The 21,155-nt window shown below is 38.9% G+C and overlaps 1 long non-coding RNA gene across 1 annotated transcript in view; it reads left to right on the top strand.

Moving 5' to 3' along the window:
* Nucleotides 1-20,831, top strand: part of LOC121441139 — a 40,497-nt gene extending 19,666 nt beyond the window's left edge. The window contains exons 3-4 of the long non-coding RNA XR_005973430.1: nt 3,255-3,351; nt 20,757-20,831. This is a non-coding gene — a long non-coding RNA (uncharacterized LOC121441139). The remainder of the gene's footprint in view (nt 1-3,254; nt 3,352-20,756) is intronic.
* Nucleotides 20,832-21,155: the final 324 nt, after the last annotated feature.

Below are 21,155 nucleotides of genomic sequence, written 5' to 3'. Positions count from 1 at the left end.
TTTAAACTACATAAAATTATGCTTTTTGTTTGTGTGTGTGTCACTAAGGATTGGACTCTGGTCTTCATACAGTGCAAGGGCATTACCACTGAAGCTATGTGACTACCCCCTTCCTTTTCAATGTCATCCACTCCTAATGTTCTAATCTCATGACTGCAATTAGGTCCATCTAAGATTTTGTAGCCTGCTAAAAATACACTGCTCCTTGAATTTCTGATGATTTTACCACCAAGGTGGGTATGGGGTCTGTGTGTTTTGAAGTGCACTTTTAAATTGCCTGAGTCTTTATAGTGCACAGTCAGGATTAAGGTTCCTTCTGTACTCTTGCTGCTTAACGTCTAAAGTCTTTGCACTTTCCTAAGAGGCATATTCCACATGTTGTGATGAGGGTGTGTACACAGACATGTGGAGGCCAGAAGCTGAGGTTGTGTCTTCCTCGACTGTGCTCCATCTTATCTTTTGAGACACTATTTCTCACTGAACCTGGACCTGGCTTATGGGAACCACCCATGTCTGCCTCCCCAGTGCTGGGATTGCATTTTCCTGGTGCCATGTTCATCTTTTTACGTGGGTTATGACTTAGGTGAGAAGCTATTAACTGAATCATCTTCCTGCTCTGCTTGGTTTTCTTAGCGTCTGTCATGAGGCTGCAGTCGTAGCATCTGGGACTTATCTATAAGCCTGGTGCCATTGATATAGATTGCTGAAAGAAAGGCTGATCTCAGTGAAGGGAACAGAATATCCCAGTCTCAAAATCTCCCCCTTCCCCAAAAACCCACTAATTGTGCCTTCGTATGTGATCTTTTCAGCAGAGTTCTTCAAAGGCTTGCAGAAAAATGGAAGCTGCCAGCCTTTTTAAAATTGAATAAATAAAGCACAGTTGAAAATGTATTACTCATGTAAGTAAGTGTGTGTGTGTTCAAGACTTATCAGGATAGAATGGCAAGCACTTCTACCTGCTGAGCCATCTCACCACCCCACCAACCTTTCTTAAGATTAGGCCTATAACTAGCAGGTTACTTTTGCTCTAATCATTTAAAGTTAGCAAAAGCATTTAATAGGGGATTACAGAAGGACACAAATACAAGGAGCCCTGGACTATTGTGCCTGGCTTTGGAGCTAAGCTTCTTTCCCCTTTTCTCTGAACTTTTGCTTAATTTCTCTTTTCCTTCTCATTCATTCTAAATACGTTTTTTTTTTCTAGACTAATCTGCTACTTTCTTCATCCATTGGGTTCCTGAGGGTTTTTTTCCCCATTATTATTTTTGGTTAAGAAGTCTGTAGTGATGCACCTGGCTAAGGAAAGTTAGCTGCCAAGCTGACAGCGAGAGGCATTGGAGCTGTGAGGAGAGAGAAGTTGAGCCAGTAAAACCTACTGTTGTCTGGTCAATATGTAGTAGCTCACTTGAGGATGGTGGTCATAGCTACAGTCATTGAGATGACCATGCTGGTGTCTCACTGTCCAGAGTGCTTACTTGGTATTAAATAACTTAAAAAATGAGGTCAGTTTGACATTGAGAACTGAGAACTGTACGGAGAGGTCCTACTGTATCACATGGTGGGTGTGTTAAAGTTTCAAAGCACTTTTGTGTGCAGAAGAACCTGAGGAAAGATTTGATACAAGATAGATTAACTCATTCAACATAAAAAGCAAGGTTTCTTGTATACATCCCTGTTCATTCCTGTCCTCATTCAGTCCATGTCATGGTGACCTCCTCTTCTTTTCCTTTTATTTCTTCCCCTCATGTACTTCCATTGAAGTCATTTGTTCCTGCCATCAGTGGGTGACCGTGAACTCTTTTGTTCATTCTTGGTAATTGCTTTTCTTATTTTTTTATTATGGTGAGGTGACCTCTTTCCAGCAGGCAAGAAGGGAAGAGGAGTTTGTTTAATTATCACATCCAGAAGTTACCTTGAGATTTAGATCTGTAAATTCTAAATCACCCAGCATGAAAAATAGTCCTCACTGAAGTAGAATGTACCGGTGGCTGCCTAGGTGCCTAATGGGTTGTAGTGATGACCAGAGTCATGTGGCTTGATTGGAAGAGCAAGGCAATGGAGTCTATTGTAGATGGGGTGCTGTAATGCAAAACTCAAAGAGCATGGATGTTAATTAGTGTTCTCACCACAAAAGTGCTACTAGCTGTATAAAGAAAGGCATTTGGCAACTAACTATAGTTAACCATTACACAGGATGTGTACTTTAGAACATGATGCTGTATAGGATAGATAACAGTTTTATCAGACAACTAAAAAATTAAGAAATAAGACATGTACATCATCCCCCTGATGAAGCTGTGCATACTCTAACCATTAAGTGAGGAAGCCTGAGATTTCTTTTGCTATTGATAGGAAGATGGAGAATTATTATTGTCGCCAACTCCTTACTCCTTAGTTTTGGCTTTTTTGAGACATTCTTGGATGTAATTATGGCCCAGGCTGGCCTTGAATTCTATAGTGTTTCTACCTCTGCCTCCTCAGTGGAGATGACACCAGAGTGGACTTTGCTCTTTCACTCAAGGCTCTTACTCAAGCACTGGAGTGCTGGCTATAAGCAGCAGAAATTGTCCCGAATTATTCTTGTCAGTAATTTAAACAGTATCTCTAGGGACACAACCTCCTTCCTCTTTGCAGCTTTGGGGTACACATGTTGCTCCTAATTTTTGAACTGTTTATCATATACTACTGTACTTTGGTGCTGGAGAGAACCAGCAGGGCCTTGTGCATGTCATCCAAGTGCTTGCCCAGTCACCCACATCCTCAGCATTTCATTTTGCATCCTTAAGCCTTGTTCTCCATGTCTCTGTCTTTATTCCTCAGACTCCTGGTAGTGTGATACACAATAGGCACCTCCTACAGCTTTTTCTTGTGCTAGTATCTCCACTGAAGGCTTTCCAGGGTAATACCATTATAGGCTTTTGTTTTTTTCTCTTGTACCTCTGGGGCCGAGCTCCATATTATTGGGAGTGGCAGCGGGTATTTCTTCATTGAGACAGAGCTGAAGTAGGAAAAATCATGGCATCCCCATATATACATATCAGAAAGCAATTTTACTTCGGTGTTTTGTCTTACAACATAATAAGGGGTGTACATATCACAAACTAAGCAAATACCCTTCCTGTCTTGTTCATGGCTTCACATAGTTAAATAAGTAATCTGGGTAAATGTTCTGGAGAGTGTGTTTGTGAATCTTAGAACCCCAATGCTAGGGATTCCCAGTCTACTGGGAAACTGACTTATTTTGTGATTTCTAGGCTATAGAAATGTGTACAACATTGCTGTGACGGGAGCAACAGCATAGAGCATGCCAAGATCTAGCAAGCAATTTGAAGTCTCAAGAGGAAGGCTTAGGTAAGTTTGCTTGGCTTTTTTGCTCCACTAGCTCTTGATTATTGTTCATAACAAGAGTGACTTGTGTAATTCAGAGAAATGCATGATGGATCAGTGTTCAGTGAAGAGGTGTGGTAGAGGGGGAACCCAGGCTTGAAGCAATGAAACAGTGGGAATGTGGCTAATAATGTTTGACTAACCCTCCCTCTCTCTGTCCACAAATGAATGATTTACTTTGCTGCCTTTGCTATAATAGCAACAGTGTTTACTTTCCAAGACTGTCTTGTGATGTATCCTTTTTCTAAAAGCCACATTTGATTGAGAATCCAAATCAGCATACCATGCATACCATTTGAGAAAAATGTCAGGCTTCTTCCTGCTGTAAAAATGTCATGTGTGCTTAAAATGACAAAGTTTGTCCCAAGCAGTAGTTTCATATGTTTTATAATGATTTGTTTTGAATCTTCAAAGCAACTTAATTCTTACTGTTTCATTTTCAAGAAGACATCAGCCAAATATCTTTGTCTTTTTGTTTTTTAATTTCAAAATGTTGAAATGCAGGTTTAGCAAATCTACAATGGAGAACAAAGGTGGTACTTTTTTGTCTTTTTTCTTTTACCATGACAGATAAATGTAAGGTCGATTTGTCATCTGAATGTACACTATAATCATGTTTCATGTTCACCTGGATGGGCCATGGATCTCAAAATGTTTTCACCTTGCAAAATCAAGTGTGCACTTTAAACAAAGCCCTTTCCCCCAATCTCCTAGCAACCACATTCTACTTTGTTTTTAAATGAGTGTCTACTTTAGATTTCTCGTTATAGTGGAATCATGCATATTTGTCTGCTTCTGTCTTGCTTGTTTTAATTGGCATGATGTCTTCCAGGTTCATCTGTTAGTTGAAAATGATGAAATTTCTGCCTTTTTAAGACTGAGTACAATCCCCCCACACTGTGTATGTGTATGTGATGTGTTCATGGGTGTGTACCCTCAACCACATTTTCTTCATTCATTTGTGAAGTTACTGCTGCTTTTTCTCAAATGTTCTTTTGAAAACCTTTCTTGGAAAGTTAACATATAGAGAACATAGAGAAATCAAATCGAGTCACACATGATAAATGGAATTTCCGTGTGTGATTTTTAATATAGGATATTCCTGCTTGGATAATATGGAAGCCACTTATCTGAAATCCTAGTGTAAGTGGTTTAGATTCACATTCCTCCCATATCCATCTCCCCACATGCCTGTTGGGCTCTTCTTAGAATTACATTTTCCCAGACTGTACGCTAGAGGGGCAGATGAAAGCAGTTCAGTTGCTACCTGGCGAGCATGATAAATGGTGATATTTTCTCCTGCAGTTGTCTGGGCCTCACTAGAATGTATTGCAGGCAATAGGAGGCAAAGGGACAGGGCAAGAATAGGGGCTCTTGCAGCCAGGAAAGGATTGGTGACTTATGAGTTCATTGGGGCTTGTACTGGGTTTTCCCACTGGGTGCTGTGGGGTTTTTTCACAAGTCTTCTGTATGGATTTTATCTCCAACTCAGAGAAGAGATAGGCCTGCCTCCAAAGAAAGCATGTTGATAGTAGGCTCTGTGATCTGATTTTAAGTCTGAGAAGTGTTGTTACAGAATCAAAAACTTCAAGAAACATACCCACTGGGGAAGAATTGAAATGCTGTCCCTTTCTCTATTTCTACACTTTTTTTTGCATTTTATAAGCAAATGGACTAGGCATGCTCTTATAGCATCTGGGGTGATCCCTGTTCTCCCAGGCACTTTAGTGCCTGGCAAATAGAATCTGTGAGAAAAATCTGCCTTTGTCCTCTCTGTCTCTTATTGGGGAAGCACATGCGGTTCTAGAGTGCTGGAGGGCCACTTTTTCCTTGTGCTGCTTAATGGGATGTCTCTAAGGTGAGGTTGTGCTAGTGCTAGAGAATGCTTTCTTCCTGTCTGGACTGTGTGCCTTTCTTTTTCGATGTCCTCCTAGGATAATAACAAGGCAGGGACTCCCCCAAATCATTGAGGGAGTAGGAAAGTTGCAAAAGGTTCCCAGGGTCACAGTAGGAGCAAGTCTGTTGCAGTGATACCTGCTTTGTTCCTGTTGACAACGAGAAGGAGAAAATGCTTTCCTAAAGCCCTGACAGCTGATAGGCTAGTCAGCTGATTCTTATTCTTCCAGTCAGGTGAGGATCATGACCAATCATCCTCCAAAGTGAGGGTGATAGGTAGGAGCCATGAGCCCCATTGACTGATGTATTCCAGAAGAAACTTTCCTTTGAGACACTGTCTCACTGTAATCCAGGCTGGCTGCGGATTCCGAGCAATCATCCTGCTTCAGTTTCCAAGTGCTGAGATTACAGGTATGAGCCCATGATAGGCCCAGAAGAAATAATTCGAAGAGTCATTTATTTTTGTTTGAGGCAGGGTCTTACTATGTAGCCTAGACTGTCCTCAGACTTGATTTGTACGTCAGTCTCCTGAGTGTATGCCATCTCTTCTGGATTAGAGAGATAGTTACTAAGTCTGTTGCATTTTGTGTATGTGTCTTTTTATTTTTTGGTTTTCAAGCCTGGGTTTTTCTGTGTAGCTTGGCTGTCCTGGAACTTGCTCTGTAAACCAGGCTGATCAGACTCTGCTTCCGGAGTGCTGGGATTAAAGGCATGCACCATGGCTGGCTATGTGTATGTATCTTTAAAAAAATACATGATCAATCTTTGAAGAATTCTATGAGTATGAATGTGCCCCACTACCTTGCTGTCATATATAGACTTGTTTTAACAAATGCCTGTGCATCTCACCATAGATTTCTACCCTCTTGTCTTATTTTACAGCTTACCCTTATTTTAGCCCTTATTTCAGGAGAGAGACGAGCAATTAATTGAATATTTTGCTAGAGTTCACAAGAAGGGGCTTCTTGCTTTTTGCTATTTGCAGGTTTTATGTATGCTAAGACATGTAAGGAGAAACTGTCCTGTCATAGTGTTGTAACATGTGAAAATCCTCCCTTGGTTCAATATAGCATTTTCCTAAAGCACAATTTACAATTCCATGCAGTTCATGATGGCATTTGTCCATGTAGAACTAAGTGATGTCCTTGCAATAACAGATTGCCTTAGTATTGTAAACATTAGGAAAACTGGGAGTTCTCGATAGTGCTTTTATTACCGCTGCTTTCACTGGAGAACATTGCATCGTCATTTGTTTTCACTGTCACACCTTTGCTGTGCCAGGCTGCTTGGATGGTAGAAAAGGAACCACGAGTGTGGGTAGGTGAAGAACCTGCTCCCAGTCTTCTTAAAGGGAAGGTGGGAGGTCAAGATTTGGCTTTGCAAATACTTAGTGTGTATATCCGAATGCTAGGTGCTGAGAGTACAATAGCTAACCTTAGGTTGGGGTCTCCCTTGGGGAGAGAAGAGGGTGTAGGATGGTTTAGGAAGGATAATGATTCCAGAGAGTAGAGAAACTGATAGGTAACTTCTGTGGTTCTGGGAGTTTTTCTTCCGTTTCTGTTTCTGGTGGAGCATCTGCTTTGAGGCAGATATACCCCACAAGGTCTCTAGGGATTATTCATCGTCGGGCCCTTTTCTTTCACTCCAGTATGCTGGATATGGTAATGACAGGGTTGGGGAAGGCTTTGTAGATGAAAAGTTAAGTTGGAGCAGGTTTTGTTGAACCTTACTTGACCAAAAATTTTAAAAACCGGAAGGAACCCTGTCATGGATCATTTCCCATTCCTAGAGTAGGACACCCCCCCCCCCGGTTGAAAGAATGGGACTCAAATACTTACTACGTGAAAAAAGTGATAAATCACATGAATATGCAAGCTGTTGCTAATAAAACACACAGAAGAAACTCTGAATCTGAAGGTTAGTCCCTAAAACCCAGGTGTCCTCCTTTTCATGGAGAAGCATGTGACCAAGAAGAGTTGCATTCCTTTTACTAATTGGGCTCAGGTTGCAGTTTAGACCACAGATGGACAAGAAAAGCCCAGCAGGGTTTCTTGGGTATAGTTACTCATTCTCTCAAATGTTGTTAAATACCAAAGGGAAAGGAAAAACAGAAAGGAGAGGGGATGGTTGGTGGTTTAAAACTGGTGACTAACCAACTTGTGCTGACTAATGCTGGTGAACTAGTAATGAGTAACAGTAATGAATTTAGAAGGGCTGTAAGCAGAAGGGAGCTATTTAAAGGTTGCTTTTATATAAAAGGTAGCCAAATTGTTGGTCACAAGAAAGGATTCTCTTTGGGGAACTTGAGTAATTCTCTGTTCCACAGCCAGGTTCAGCTTTATTAAAACTTTTTTAAGGCTAGATATTGTGATTCCCCTGCCTCAGTCTATGCCTTGTACTAATGTACCCAAATTCCAGTTATCTTTTTTTTTCATTTTTTTTTATTTTTTTTCAAGACAGGATTATTCTGTGTAATAGCCAAGGATGTCCTGCAATTCACTTTGTAGACCAGGCTTGCCTTGAGCTCACAGAGATCCTCCTGCCTCTGTCCCGAGTGCTGTGATTGAAGGCCTGCACCACCACTACCTTGCTCCAGTTCATTTAAAAAAATTATTTTGTGTGTAGTTGTTTTGCTTATATGCATATCTGTGCACCATGTGCATGCCTGGTGCCCTCGGAGGCCAGGAAAATATTTTAGATCTTCTAGAACTGGACTTACAGATGTTTGTGAGCCACCATGTGGGTGTTTGGAATTAAAAAAATCTGGGTCCTCTGGAAAAGCTGATTCATGTCTTCAATCTCCAGTTCATCTTTAAGTACTTTAGTGGCTTAATCTGTAAAATTGAGATTGAACGCTTTTCCATTTCACTCAAGTTTAGGCCTTTGGAAGGTAAGTAGAGGAATAGCATGGATGGTTTTGTTTTCATTGGGATACCCTGGAATGGTTAAATTATTATTTTTGATCTCTACTGATCATTTTTTTTGGCCAGGAGAGGTGTCTTACATCCCAAGAGACTTGGAATGGAAGCAAGTGGAAAGAGGCTGGCTGCTTGCTACTTTACAGGGATTTACTGTCTGAATGGGGAAGGGTTTGGAAGTCTGTAGGAGGACAGAAAGTTCTTATGTTGATAAACATTAAAAGGAATGTTTCTTCAGACTGTACAAAGGATGGCAGCACAAAGGAACGGCTCTCTGTGTTCATACTAGTGTTCTGACATGATAATGAAGGTTGATCTTGAAAGAAGACGTTTCTCGGGAATAAAGCAGAAACTTATTTTGTATAGTCAGTGAGCTCATAGAATATTATATAAAGAACTGCACCTATTTAATGTGCTAAGAATAAGCTAGAGAAAAAAATTCTATTGGGATGGATAAGGCCTTTGGGCGCTGAAGAAAATAGAGTGCCACGAGAGTGAAGCCATTTCACTCATGTGCACTGTTGCAAGTTCTCAGAAGATTTGGGTGCTTCATTTTGTTCTGTTTTGAGACAGAGTCTCACTGTGTAGCCTGTGCCTGGAATTCCTTATGTAGCCTAGGCTAGACTTGAACCTGCAGTGGCCTTCTGACTCTGCCTTAGAAAATGAAGTTTAAGACATGTGATTACCACACCTCCACATGATTTAGGTTCTAAGTTTTTATTTTTATTTTATGTGCTTTGGTGTTTTCCCTGCATGTATGTCTGTGTGAAGGTGTCAGATCCCCTGCAACTGGAGTTGCATACAGTTGTGAGCTGCCATGTGGGTGCTGGGAATTCAACCTGGGTCCTCTGGAAGAGCAGCCAGTGGTCTTAACATGCACAGCCATCTCTAAATAATGATTTTGTTCTCTGATATGTTTCAATTTTAAATATTGTTTATTTTAACTGATTTTACATTTGTAGAAGAGTTAAAGAAATAGTGGAGAGTTTCTAGCTTCCTTAGCAAGCCATGGTATACACACTTAGCACAACCAGGAAATTTAACATGGTACAAAAATTCCAACCTCCAGACTCAATTTAGACTCATGAATTTTTCCACTTCAGTCCTTCTTCTGTTCCAGGATCTCATCCAGGATCTCACAGTGCTTTTACTCATGTCTACTTAGGCTCCAAAATCTGAACACTTCTTTATCAGTTCAAAGGCTGCTTATTACTAAAAACACTTATTGGGGTTATGACTGTTAGAAAATTTCCTTGAAGATAGCCAAAACTTTGAAAACTGCAAAGGTATAGTAATGAGACAAGACTTTTGACCTTGTTTGTACACATCTCTCCTAAATAGCTTTTTCTATGTTTGCAATGGGTTCTCTAAGTTGTGCTTGTCTTGAAAAGTTAAGTCACTCATATTTCACAATTTTATCATTGTTTCTTAAAAAGGAAGTTGAGCCTTTGGAACTTTACATTTTGCTTTTGATCTTTGGTCTCGTGTACAACAGCAGGTAAAAGGGAAGACATTACAAAACCATTGCATAGTAAACCTCAGATGGCCAGTAGTTTTTGTTCTGGTGGTAATCAAAATTGGAAAATAAAAGAGAAATCTTCTAAAATGGCACCGCTTAATGCATCAAATAGGTTTTTTAAATTAGGCTTATTTTTTATATGTGAGTGTTTTACCTGCATGTATGTGTACTACATGCATACCTGTTGCCTGCGGATGTCAGAAGAGGGTATCAGATCCACTGGGACTGGAGCTACAGATAGTCATAAGCATTGTGTGGGCCCTGGAAATTGACCCTAGGTCCTCTGGAAGAGCAGCCAGTGCTTTTAACAGCTGAGCCATCTTTCCAGCCCCAAAATATTTTTTTAAAATACAAGGTATGTGTTTCAGATATTTAAAATAATTGTAACATTTCAATATACACATTGGTCTGGTTATTAAATAATTTTTACCATCTATTCTAATTGTTCTAAACTTTACTAATGCATTATTAAAACATTTTCATTATAATTTTTTATTGAACGTTAGAGATTACTTTGGTCTTTACCTAGTTTTGGTGTCTCCAAGCTGTATTTCAGAAATTAAAATAGCAAATCAGGTAAAATACCGTTTTGTGGTCATTTTAGTAGTTTGTGGCTTCATTCTTCACAATCCCATATTTTATAAGTCTCCACTGAAGATATTGACCATAGTGAACTCTCATATATCTGAAACCTATGAAAAGGTCTGATGTTTCCTGAGGGTATACTGATTTCCTTTATTATTAAATCCAAAATCCTTTCCATTAAAGGTGGTGGTGCGGTATGAAATGAAACTGCCTCCCAGATAAAGAGTGAGTCAGGAAAGGCCTGGGCCAGAGGACAAAACTTTGGAAAGCTTACCATCAGTTAATGACTGAGAAGGATGCGTCTTCCCTAGTTCAAGATGCCAACAGGCCTGGAGCTATGGGCAGCCTAGGAAACAGGCAAACTGTGGGGGCAGAGTGCCTTTGCCAGTTCTTGTCCTAATGTCTGCTTTCTCCAATTATTTTTTTTTGGACTTGGAAAATGCAAATGTGTTGTTCTTTCAGACCCGTTTTTAATTTGTCCTAACCTATACATGTACGTAAGGACAGAAAACAGGAGGGATGAACAGTGGTCCTCTAGAAAAGTTCTCACTCACGGGCCAGGATGTGTGTCTCCTAAGTGATTGTAAGTCCAGCCAAGTCAAAATTGAAGATGATTGCAGCCACCAAACATTAGGACTCTCAACCCTATCTTTTCTCTCAGTCTGTCTCTGTCTCTCTTATTTCTTTGTTACCCAAGCAACCCAGCTAGGTTGTTTCTTTTCACCTGCTCTATGTTTGTTGGTATTTGTGACTGTTAATGATTATCTCTGTCAGCTAAGATAGAAGCTTACTGAAGCCTTGAGTTCATTCTGAAAGACTGAAGGCCAAGGTCTTTCTGTAGGCTTTTGCACAAGTAGTTCTTTTCTGTTGTTCCGCATACTACTAGACTTGACCCTGACAGTGCCTCTAATCAGAGAAAATAAATTTTACAAAAACTACAAATTATAAAATTTGCCTCTGGGAACACAAGAAGCAAGCATCTTTCAGGATTATGTATGAAAGGCTGCCTTCCAAATTTTACACAATGCAGTAGGTCATATTACATCTTCTGAGCCATAAGAACCTTCTGGGGAAATGAGTAAAATAAAGAATCTCCCAGTTGTGCTTCATCCTGGTTGAACTTTAAAATGTTTGTTTGAGTTAACACTAATGCTCCTGAGAGGTGTGATTGTATTTCACAAACCTCCATTTTATTTTGGCACTTTTAGTTTATCATTAAGCACCTCAGTAACATTTTGGCTCTCCTTAGATATTTCTTCTCTTCCAGTAAGTTGAAATTTTTATTAGTTCTTCTTGTGGTTGTCTATAATTAAAAATGACTTCATGTTTTTCTAGGACAACCTCTTTGAAATGGTGTTAGGTTAGACATTTTAGGGACAGTGCTGAGGGCCAAAGACACTAGTTAGATTAAAAAAAATGAGTTTGTCTTTCTCCTAGAAATTTAAAGGTGAAGGTTGCTGTTTTAATGTAATGTCTCCTAATTAAGTTTCTTTTGTTGATTTTCAATGGGGGTGTTTTGTTAACCTTTTGGTTATAATAATTTCTCATTTCACCGCAAAGCAAGAGCTTCATAGAACACAGCTGTTCAGGGGAGGAAACTGATTTCTAGAGTGCTTATTTTAATGTGCTTTTTGGGCATTTTGTTTTATAAGACGTAGGTCACTTAACTGCAGTTATTAATTTATAATCTATGGCTAAACTGATTTCCCTAAACATCTAATAATAATAATATGTATGTGATAAATTCATGTATTTAACAAATCCCAATGTTTTCTCTAAATTGCTGATTGATCTAATTAAAAGTAATCAATTTTTGCAAAAGTACTATAAATTTGTGTTTTCTTATAGACTCTAAAGTACCTCTACTTTTAAAATAGACTGGTTTTGGCTACACTTGGTTTTCATGACCTTTTTACATTGTTTGAGAAAATTCTCGAACAGGATGTTTGGTTTGGTGGCTTGGTTGTAATGCATATATCAAACTGAATTGCTCATTGATAAAAAATGGTCTGTAAATCGTCATACTCCTTTTGTCTTTTATATTCCTTAGAATATAAAGGAGCTGAGCAAGGCTGGGTTCCTTTTCTGTCATCTGTAGTGTGAAGCCATCACATTGATGGTATACTCATTTTAAGTGATTATTACAACCACATACTCAGTAAGCGAGTTCCAGCATGTAGCTAAACTCATTCGAAGAAACACTTGGCTAATAGTAGGAAAGGTTTAACGCACTAGAGAAATGGAATTAGTAGACATTCTGTTAAAAGGAAAGGCAGTTATTGTAATGGACTTTCCTGTTAAGGTTGCAGAAAGCATCTAGAAAAAGCCCATTTTGGACTTGAATTATTGTATGTAATTTTAAAACCTGTTTTTTCTCAGGAGCTACGTATTTGAAGAAAACCATATTTACCAATAAAATACATGGTTTATAAGAGGTACCAGTCATTCCCAGCTAGCTATATCTATCCCTCTTTGCTTCTTGATAAACAGATGGAGAAACTGAGTCCTGAAAGGTTTCAGCATGTTTGAAGTTACCCAGGAAATTAAGTAACACTAAGCAGCCTAAGAAAAGGTCAAGATGATACTTCTACTTGATTGACACCTTCTCAAAGGTCCAGTGCTGCTCAGTTTTATGAGTATCAAGCTTTTGATTATATATCACTCAGGATCTAAAACCAAAAAATAAAACCATGTTAAACTTGCTTTGAAAATATACATATATTATGCTTTTAAAATGGAAGGACTTCAGCAGCACTTTTGTCTATCCATATGTTATGGATCGGAGCAAACTTTCAGATTTCCTTTTTGACATCTCAGATATCAATGTATTCAAACTTCCTGTCTAATGATGGTTCACAATCTCCAAGCTGCTTTTCATTAATTTGCCGAATGATGCCTGTTTTTGGTGGAGCAGAGCTTGTGTTCTTTTGAGTTCTGAGGTGACCCTGCTTTGCTGGTGTTCCCCAAATACCTGAGCTTCTGGATGGTTTGGGTGATTGGGGCCAGGTGAAACATTTTCTTGGGTAGCTTCATCTTCCGTCTGACTTTCCCCTCGAGGGTCACAGCATGAGACACCTGGCCAAGAGGGGGCTTTCTAGTCAAATCCAAAGTTCTTGCTGTAGTAACAGGCAAAGAACTTCGAGTTCAGAAAGCAGGATAGATGATGACAAGAGATGTTTCTTCCAACTCCAGACACAGTTTCATGGCATTTCATTGGTTAGTATTTAATTGATGGACTTTGAAAAGTAGAAAAGTTCTTACTACATTTTATTCCTTCCTTGACATTGAGAGGAAAAGATGCTAGACCTTGTTTAGAAATAAGGCTATAGCTACACACAAGAGACATTGGAGGCATGTCTGAAATCCACATCAATAGCAAACAAAAGGAGACATGTGTTTCACCCATCTAACTTCACCAACCCTTATCAAGAAAAAACATCTGAGCAAGGGCATAGTGTTTGATATCTTTGTTTTGTGTGTATCAGTATACTTTATTTGTTTTTTTTAAGAGACAGGTATCACTAAAACTAGAATGGCCTCAAATTTCTAGACTCTAGGATTCCCCAGTAGCTGAGATTGTAGGTGTGAGTCCCTGTACTTGACAAAGCTGATTCTTAGTGTTACTGAATTTTTGTGTAATAGTATGATTGCATATATATTAAAAAATATATTGACCCTGTTACAGAACTTGGGGATGCAGTGGTGATCATGCACAAAAATTTGTCTTTTTTTTTACCAGATTATGAGATTAAAAACTGAAGAATGTTATATATATGCATTTCATTTTTCACTATTAAGCCTTTAAAATGGGGACTAAGATTAATCATTGTCATTTATTGTTTTCTCTGGAAAACTGAAATATATTGGATACTTTAGAATTTTCTTAGACAGTTTATGAGAGTCTAAGAATGACAGCCTAACCCAATTTATGATTAATAATTTTCAAATGGGAGGTATTCCATTAAGTCATTGTGGTAGTTGCTCCTTTAGGAACCTTACTGCCTGTAGTGATAAATTATTTTTGTCCCAGCAGTGCTAACTGGAGCAAATGCAGTTTTAGAACTGATGTGTGGAAAAGGAAAGCACTTACTCATCTTTGTAGTGCTGGTGGTGGGACCAAGGGCATTGTATATTCTGGGCTCCTGCTGAATACAATCCCAGATCTTATTGCCCCCACCAAACCAGATTTTAAATCTTCGATTTTATGTTTTAATAAAATAAATAAACTGTATTAGAAGTTAAGGAAGGATGAACAAATAAATTGTCCAGGTGAGTGGTCATAAACCTTTAGCGCTAGAATGGTCTGAATCCAGTACCAAACTGGTTATCTGATTTAACAAGTTTGCTTGATTGTTTATTTTCCTTTTCAAACTGATAGAAGTCAGTTTACCCCAGTTTTCAATATGCTTTAGACACTTCCAGGAATTTCTTGTTGAGTGCCTCAGCCACCTGTGGGTAACTTGATTATTTATTTTTTCAGAAATTTCTACTTTTCATAAGGGATTAGGTACCAAGTTTTGTTTATCTGTTAATAGCTGTGGATAACAAAGCTGGAAACTTTGGTTTTTGTTTTGAGGCAGGGTCTCATGTAGCTCAGGTTAGCCTCATTTTCTCTGTTGCAGAAACTATTCCTAATCTCCGTCTCCAGAGTACCTGAGCTACCACATCTTGTTTTGATTAGCTTTGTAGCGCCAATTGTAGAAGGAGCAGTATGCTGCGTTCCCGCGTGGCTCCTGCACAGCTAGCTTTACACCCAAAATAACAACACACAAATTGTATTCATTTAAACACTGCTTGGCCCACTAGCTCTAGCCTCTTACTGGCTAACTCTCACATCTTGATTAATTAATTAATTATTAATGTGTGTAGCACCACGAGGTGGTGGCTTACCGGGAAGATTCTAATCTGCGTCCATCTCAGAGAGGAGAGCTATGGTGGCTGCCTCACTGTCTTCTTCCTCCCAGCATTCTGTTTTGTCTTCCCGCCTACATATGTTCTGACCTATCAGGCCAAGCAGTTTTCTTTATTAATTAACCAATGAAACAACAGATAGAAGAACCACCTACATCAAAGCTTGTTGTACTAGAATTGCTTTATGTACTGCAGACTGGAGACTTGTTTTCTTAAAGTCTTCCGTGTCATAATTTACCATATGTAAATATTAATGGCAGCCACTTGCCCCTCAAGTTTCAGATATTTCTTGAAGGCATAGCAGAACATTAGAGAGTCAGAATGTATTCCACTGAGAGCACCTCTAGAGAAATAACTTGTTAAACCTGGCTAGAAATTTTCTATTAGAAGTGTTAGTTGTATTAGGGTTTAGTTAAAAAAGAGGGACATATTCCCGAGGAACTCAATCACCTCTGCAGGAAGTGGCTGGGAACCCGCATAAGGGTCCTACCTATGTCACTTTCTCACAAGACACCTGTCTCTCATGGATTCTACTTTCGCTGAGAGGGCATATGTTTCTTAAATGAAGAACAAGATTTTATTTTCAGAGAAAAAAAAAAAAAAAAAAAAAAAAAAAAAGAGGTGCTTTATCTTTGCAACTTTCATCATTTCCTCTCTTTGCTCTTCCTGTGTTTAAGGAGAGAACTATTGAGAGTCCCTTTTGTCTGGACTGTTGTCATTCTGGTTGCGGGGCCCTGTTCTTAGGACTTCTTAACTCCAGCTCCAAGGTTATCATCTCAGCAATGTCTGGATCAAAGTTGGTCGTGGTCTCAAAACCTTGTGCTTAGAATCATTACTTCTCTGCATGGTCATTGTTTTTTATCTGACTCCTTATTTTACCACTTCCAGGTTCTCTTTTCAGACTGTGACAGAATGATTTTCTACTTGTCCCTTAGTTCTTAAAGTGACTTCTCGGTTTGGATCACTATGCCTGTTTTGGTGGTGGTCAGCTAAGTCTTTTGAAGATTTATTTGTTTTGGTAATTTATTTGCACTCCACATTCCTCCTTAATCTAACATTCATTTCCTTCTTAAATTTTTTTGTGTAATAGTTTGGATATATTCACTACAGTTTAAATTCTGTGATAGCAGCATCCCCTCTCCCCAGCATATTGCCCCATTTAATAGCTATTCAATCACTGCTTACTTCTGTTTGTAGTGTAAAGGATACTGTGATGAGACCCTGGGACTTGGGCTCAGTTTCAGTTTTTCCTTTGCAAGATATGCAGTCACTTCTATAGCCAGATCACAGTCTCCTCATCTGTGAAGTAAGGGTATGGCTATGGAGATTTATGAGGTTGCTTTCAACTTTATGAGGCACTATTTGGGTCTGACTAAGACAGTAGCCAGTCAGTTGGATACCATGATTTTCTTTCACAACCTCAGTTGACTCTACAAGTTCCTGCCTTGGGTTGGGAATGGCTGGCCCATTGCTTTGCTGCGGAAGCTATGCCAGAATCCCGAGTCATCTCCTTTGGGACATCTAAGAGCAGTGGTTTTCAAACTTCTTCTGGAACAGTTGAATTACCTTCAAAGGAAGAAAGAATTTAATAAATTCCTTGTTATGTATAGAGAAAAGCTATGTTTAATGGCTAGAGAGCTGGAGAGTCTCACAAAGTAGTTTTTATAATTTGAGAAGGTATAGAAAGAATTCCTTGGCCTTCTTGACCTGCTTTATTCTTAGACCTTGTTCCTCTTGTAGCATCACCTACTCTTTTTTTTTCTTAAAATTTATTTATTTATTATGTATACAATATTCTGTGTGTGTGTGTGTATGGCCAGAAGAGGGCATTACAGATGGTTGTGAGCCACCATGTGGTTGCTGGGAATTGAACTCAGGACCTTTGGAAGAGCAGGCAATGCTCTTAACCTCTGAGCCATCTCTCCAGCCCAGCATCACCTACTCTTGTCCTTGCCTCCAGCCACACAGATACTAGTTCACTTCATAGACCATTTCAAATTCTCTGTAAGGATTTGAATGGCTATCTATAGTCATAATCACAGTAGTATATAGTGTTAGTTCCTTTACCTTTTTCACCCCCTCCCCACACCATCTGATTGCTATTAAAAGACTGGAGATTTTTCTGTGATAATTAAGATACCAGGTGGAGAGGTGTCTTTTTTAATTCATTTGGGTTTTGTCACTCTTTGTTGCAGTTTCTTCTGATGAAATAGCATTACAATTAGTTTTATCAACTCTGTGACTGATTACCTGACAAACAACTTTAGGGTTCATTTGACACATTATTTCAGTATTAGCAGAGCAGAGCAGTTTTTGACACAGCAACCAGGAAGCAGAGTGGACGAATAACATGAAGGGGCCAGGGCAAGATACTGCCTACAGGATACAAGGCGAGTGTTAGATGTCCCCTAACCAAGTCCCACCTTACCCTATCCTAGCACCTCCCAATAGTCTTTTGAGATTTGAATTTTGTTAATGTGTTAAGTCAGTGGATCAACCACAGAGGCCTCTATATAGATGTCCTCAAAGAGCTCTCCAGAGCTGTGCTTTGTTTTAATCTCATGAATGTGAATCAGTCAAGTTGATTGATTAAGCAAAATTAACCATTGCAAATAGCACGAATAATTGTAGTTCATGGTTAAAAATCTTTCAAAGGGGATCTCAAGATCTTAATGCTTAAATTTAGTAGTGAAAACATTTAAGGAAACAAGAACACCTATTTTAAAACACACTGAAGACCAATATCTTTCATGAACATAAAAACAGTCTTAGCTCATAGCATTTCATTTTTAGTATCTAGAGGTCTGTAATGATGCTCCTGCTTTTTGTTCTTGGGATTAATAGGTGGAGGGGTTTTTACTTATTTTTTTAGTGTGTGTATGTGCATGTGAGCATGTGCATGTATGTGTGTATTTTTAAAACCATTTTTGTCAGGTGTTTTAACTGCTGTGTGTAAAAGAATTGGTTTTTGGTTTCAATACTTTCCTCCCATTTTTCTGCTTTCCATTTCATTGTTCTCAGCTCTTAGTTATTACTATTTGATTATTCCCTTCTTCCCTTCTAGCTTTAACTATATTTTGCTCCTTTCTAGTTTCCTTAAGTAGAAACTCGGATCATTGCTTAGGGGTCTTCCTTTGTTTCACATAGAAAGAATTAATGCTATACATTTCCCTCTATGCACAAGTTTAGCTGTATCACATTTTGACATGCTATATTTTTATTTTGTTCAATTCAAAATTGTTTTCTTTACCCATATGTTAGAAGTATGTTTAATTTCCAAGTAATTGGACATTGTCCTTTTGCCTTTCTGTTGTTTTTGTTTAAGTTCATCATGAACAGAAGCCATACTTTGTATTAGTTTAATTATCTTGAATTTATAAGGCGTTTTCAAAGCATAGTCTATCTTGTTAAGGGTTTTGTTTTCCTTTTAAAGAATGCATATTCTGTTTTTGTTGGTTTGAGTGTTTTATAAGTAATAGGTTCAGTTTATTGGTAGTTTCCTATTTCTGTATAACTGAGGGTAGAATATTGATTTGTTCAAATAGAGTTGTGCAATAGAAAACTCAATTGTTAGCCTCATCTAGTTTTCAACTTGATTTTCTTTGGGATTATTATAGATTAATTTAATTCAACTTTTGTGATTATCCTATATAAGGTAATAATAATATATTTTGAAATCGTGGGTTTATATAGCTTTGAAACATTTTCAGTCAATATATTGTCAGCTTTTTTTTTCTCAACTGAACTGCACAGTATCCTTTCTCTCCACCTCTCTCCTGTGCAAAGTGGCAGACCTTCTGACATTTGAACCTTTATTTTGCTTTGTTTCAGATAGTTTATCTCTTTACTGTTCAGATGAGCTAACGTTTAGATCTGCCAGATTTTGTTTATTTGGTTGTTAGGTTCTCAAATTTTCAACAGTTCTTCCTTATATCTTTCTACTTTTCTGATTGGCATGTGTTATCTTTTTGTGTTGAATAATACTAATTTCATCTGGGATATTTTGAGTATTATGTTATGAGACTAGATCTTATAGAGGATTGTGTTTTCATTTTAGCCCACAGTTGACAGTTGACAGGGTTATTAGTCCCCAGGAGCAATGGCTATTTTACCTTCAGTAAGCTGTGGCCAGTACCATTTGCGTGTCTGCTGTTGATGGCCAACCTGGAGTCTCAGCAATTCACTGCCAATTCTTTGGTAGGTTATTTCTGATGAGAACTACATGTCCAAGCCTGAGATCTAGGCCTTGGGCTTTATAAACAATTAAGAGGGTGGTTAGTTTCCTAAGCTCCTCCTTCTTGATGATTTTTTTGAGATCCTTCCAGTTCTACCATCTTTTTTAATTTTAATTTTTAATTATTTATATTTTTGGCATTTGACCAGAAACTTTGGACTTTAGTTGCTGTCTTCTGGCATGAACTGCACAACAGTGTCTACGTTTCTGTAGCCAAATGACTGGACAACAAACCATAATGGGATTCAGCCCCACTTTCTTGGAACCATGGTTCTGCTGAACCCAGAGAAAGGTTTTGTTTTAGCCTTGCAGACTTCTCTTGGGGCTGGCTGTCATCTACACCGCTGGAATACTTGGGGATAGAAGCCTGAGACAGCAGGGGGAAGGAGAGCAATGGATGCTACAAATATCAGCAATTCTCTTTCATGGCTATAGCCAGAGAACTTTGGGCAGCTCATCTTTTTTCCCTCTGCCAGCAGCCAGTGTCTGGCAACAGCGTGTTAAGCCTGGACTTGGGCACACACATTGTTGTTGGTATTTCAAGTTCTGGTTGTCTTTCCTAGGGCTGCCGCTACTGTTGACTTTGCAGAGCCCTCATGTAATTGCTCCAGGTTTTGTAATTGTAAATCCTGGTTAAGACAGGGGACAGAGCGTGCTGATTGGGAGATTGACAATGGTGTGAGACATATGGAGGACATGAACTACTCCTTGACTCTAACTCTCCCAAGCTTTACATCTTTGCTTGAAAAGCATTTCTACAATCTACATTTTAAAAAAAATGGGTAAAGCTGTGGGTACTGCTATCCCCAAACATCCCTAGTCCATCAGCCCATGAAACAAAACCTTAAAAACCTCACTGGAATGGATAAGTTTGTTATTTTTTTAATGTCTCTTACCTGTTCATTTAAGCAAAGAGACCAGGAGTGTAGCTTAGTGGTAGAATTCTTGCAAAAAAGCAAACATGCCAAAAAGCCCTTTATTTCATTCAGAGCAAACACACACACACACACACACACACACACACACACACACACACACACATGGTGGGGGAGGGAGAGACTTTTTCAAAGTGAAAAATTATACAGAGATTTTTTTCTCTCTCTCCCTCCTTCTGTTCTAATGCCTCACTGAAGATTGAACCACCTTTTTTTTTTTTTTTTTTTTGAGACTCGATCCTCCTTGCTCTAGCCTAGGCAGCCTTTGAACTTAGGATCTTTGTGCCCAGCCTTTCAAGTAGCTGGGTCTGTAGGCATGCACCAATCAAGCCCAGGCAAAGTTAAGAATTTCTGAAATCTTTTCATTCCAGCCTAGAAGAAGGACCATGGAGATGATGCTCTGTACAAATCCAATCCAGCAGATTCACTCTCTGGCAATGAACAGGTACCTCTTTCACGAGAAGAGCTTGGTTGTACATAAATTATATAGAGAGTCCTGTTTGGGATTTGGAGTTTTAAATATGCTTATAATTTCTTTAGATGTGATTATTGTGACCATAACTAAAATAGTTTAGTGGGTATCTGGGAATAAGCTTCTCTCAAAGTTTCATGTAAGATGGAAATCCCACCCTTAGCAGTGAACGGGGAAATGGTTTTAGGTGTTCCCAGGGTGGTGAGGGATAGTCAAAGACCTGTTGTTCCTGGGTTGGGGGCAGGAAGCCCAGTTGTGGAAGTGAGAATGGAATCTTTTAGGGAGTGAGGATTTGCAT

The sequence above is a fragment of the Microtus oregoni genome, unplaced genomic scaffold (genome assembly GCF_018167655.1).
Source record: "Microtus oregoni isolate MIOR12 unplaced genomic scaffold, Mior012 000073F_ref0000255, whole genome shotgun sequence".
NCBI lineage: Eukaryota > Metazoa > Chordata > Mammalia > Rodentia > Cricetidae > Microtus > Microtus oregoni.
Note: the sequence above shows the minus strand (reverse complement) of the source record. Positions and strands in the feature narration are given on the sequence as shown.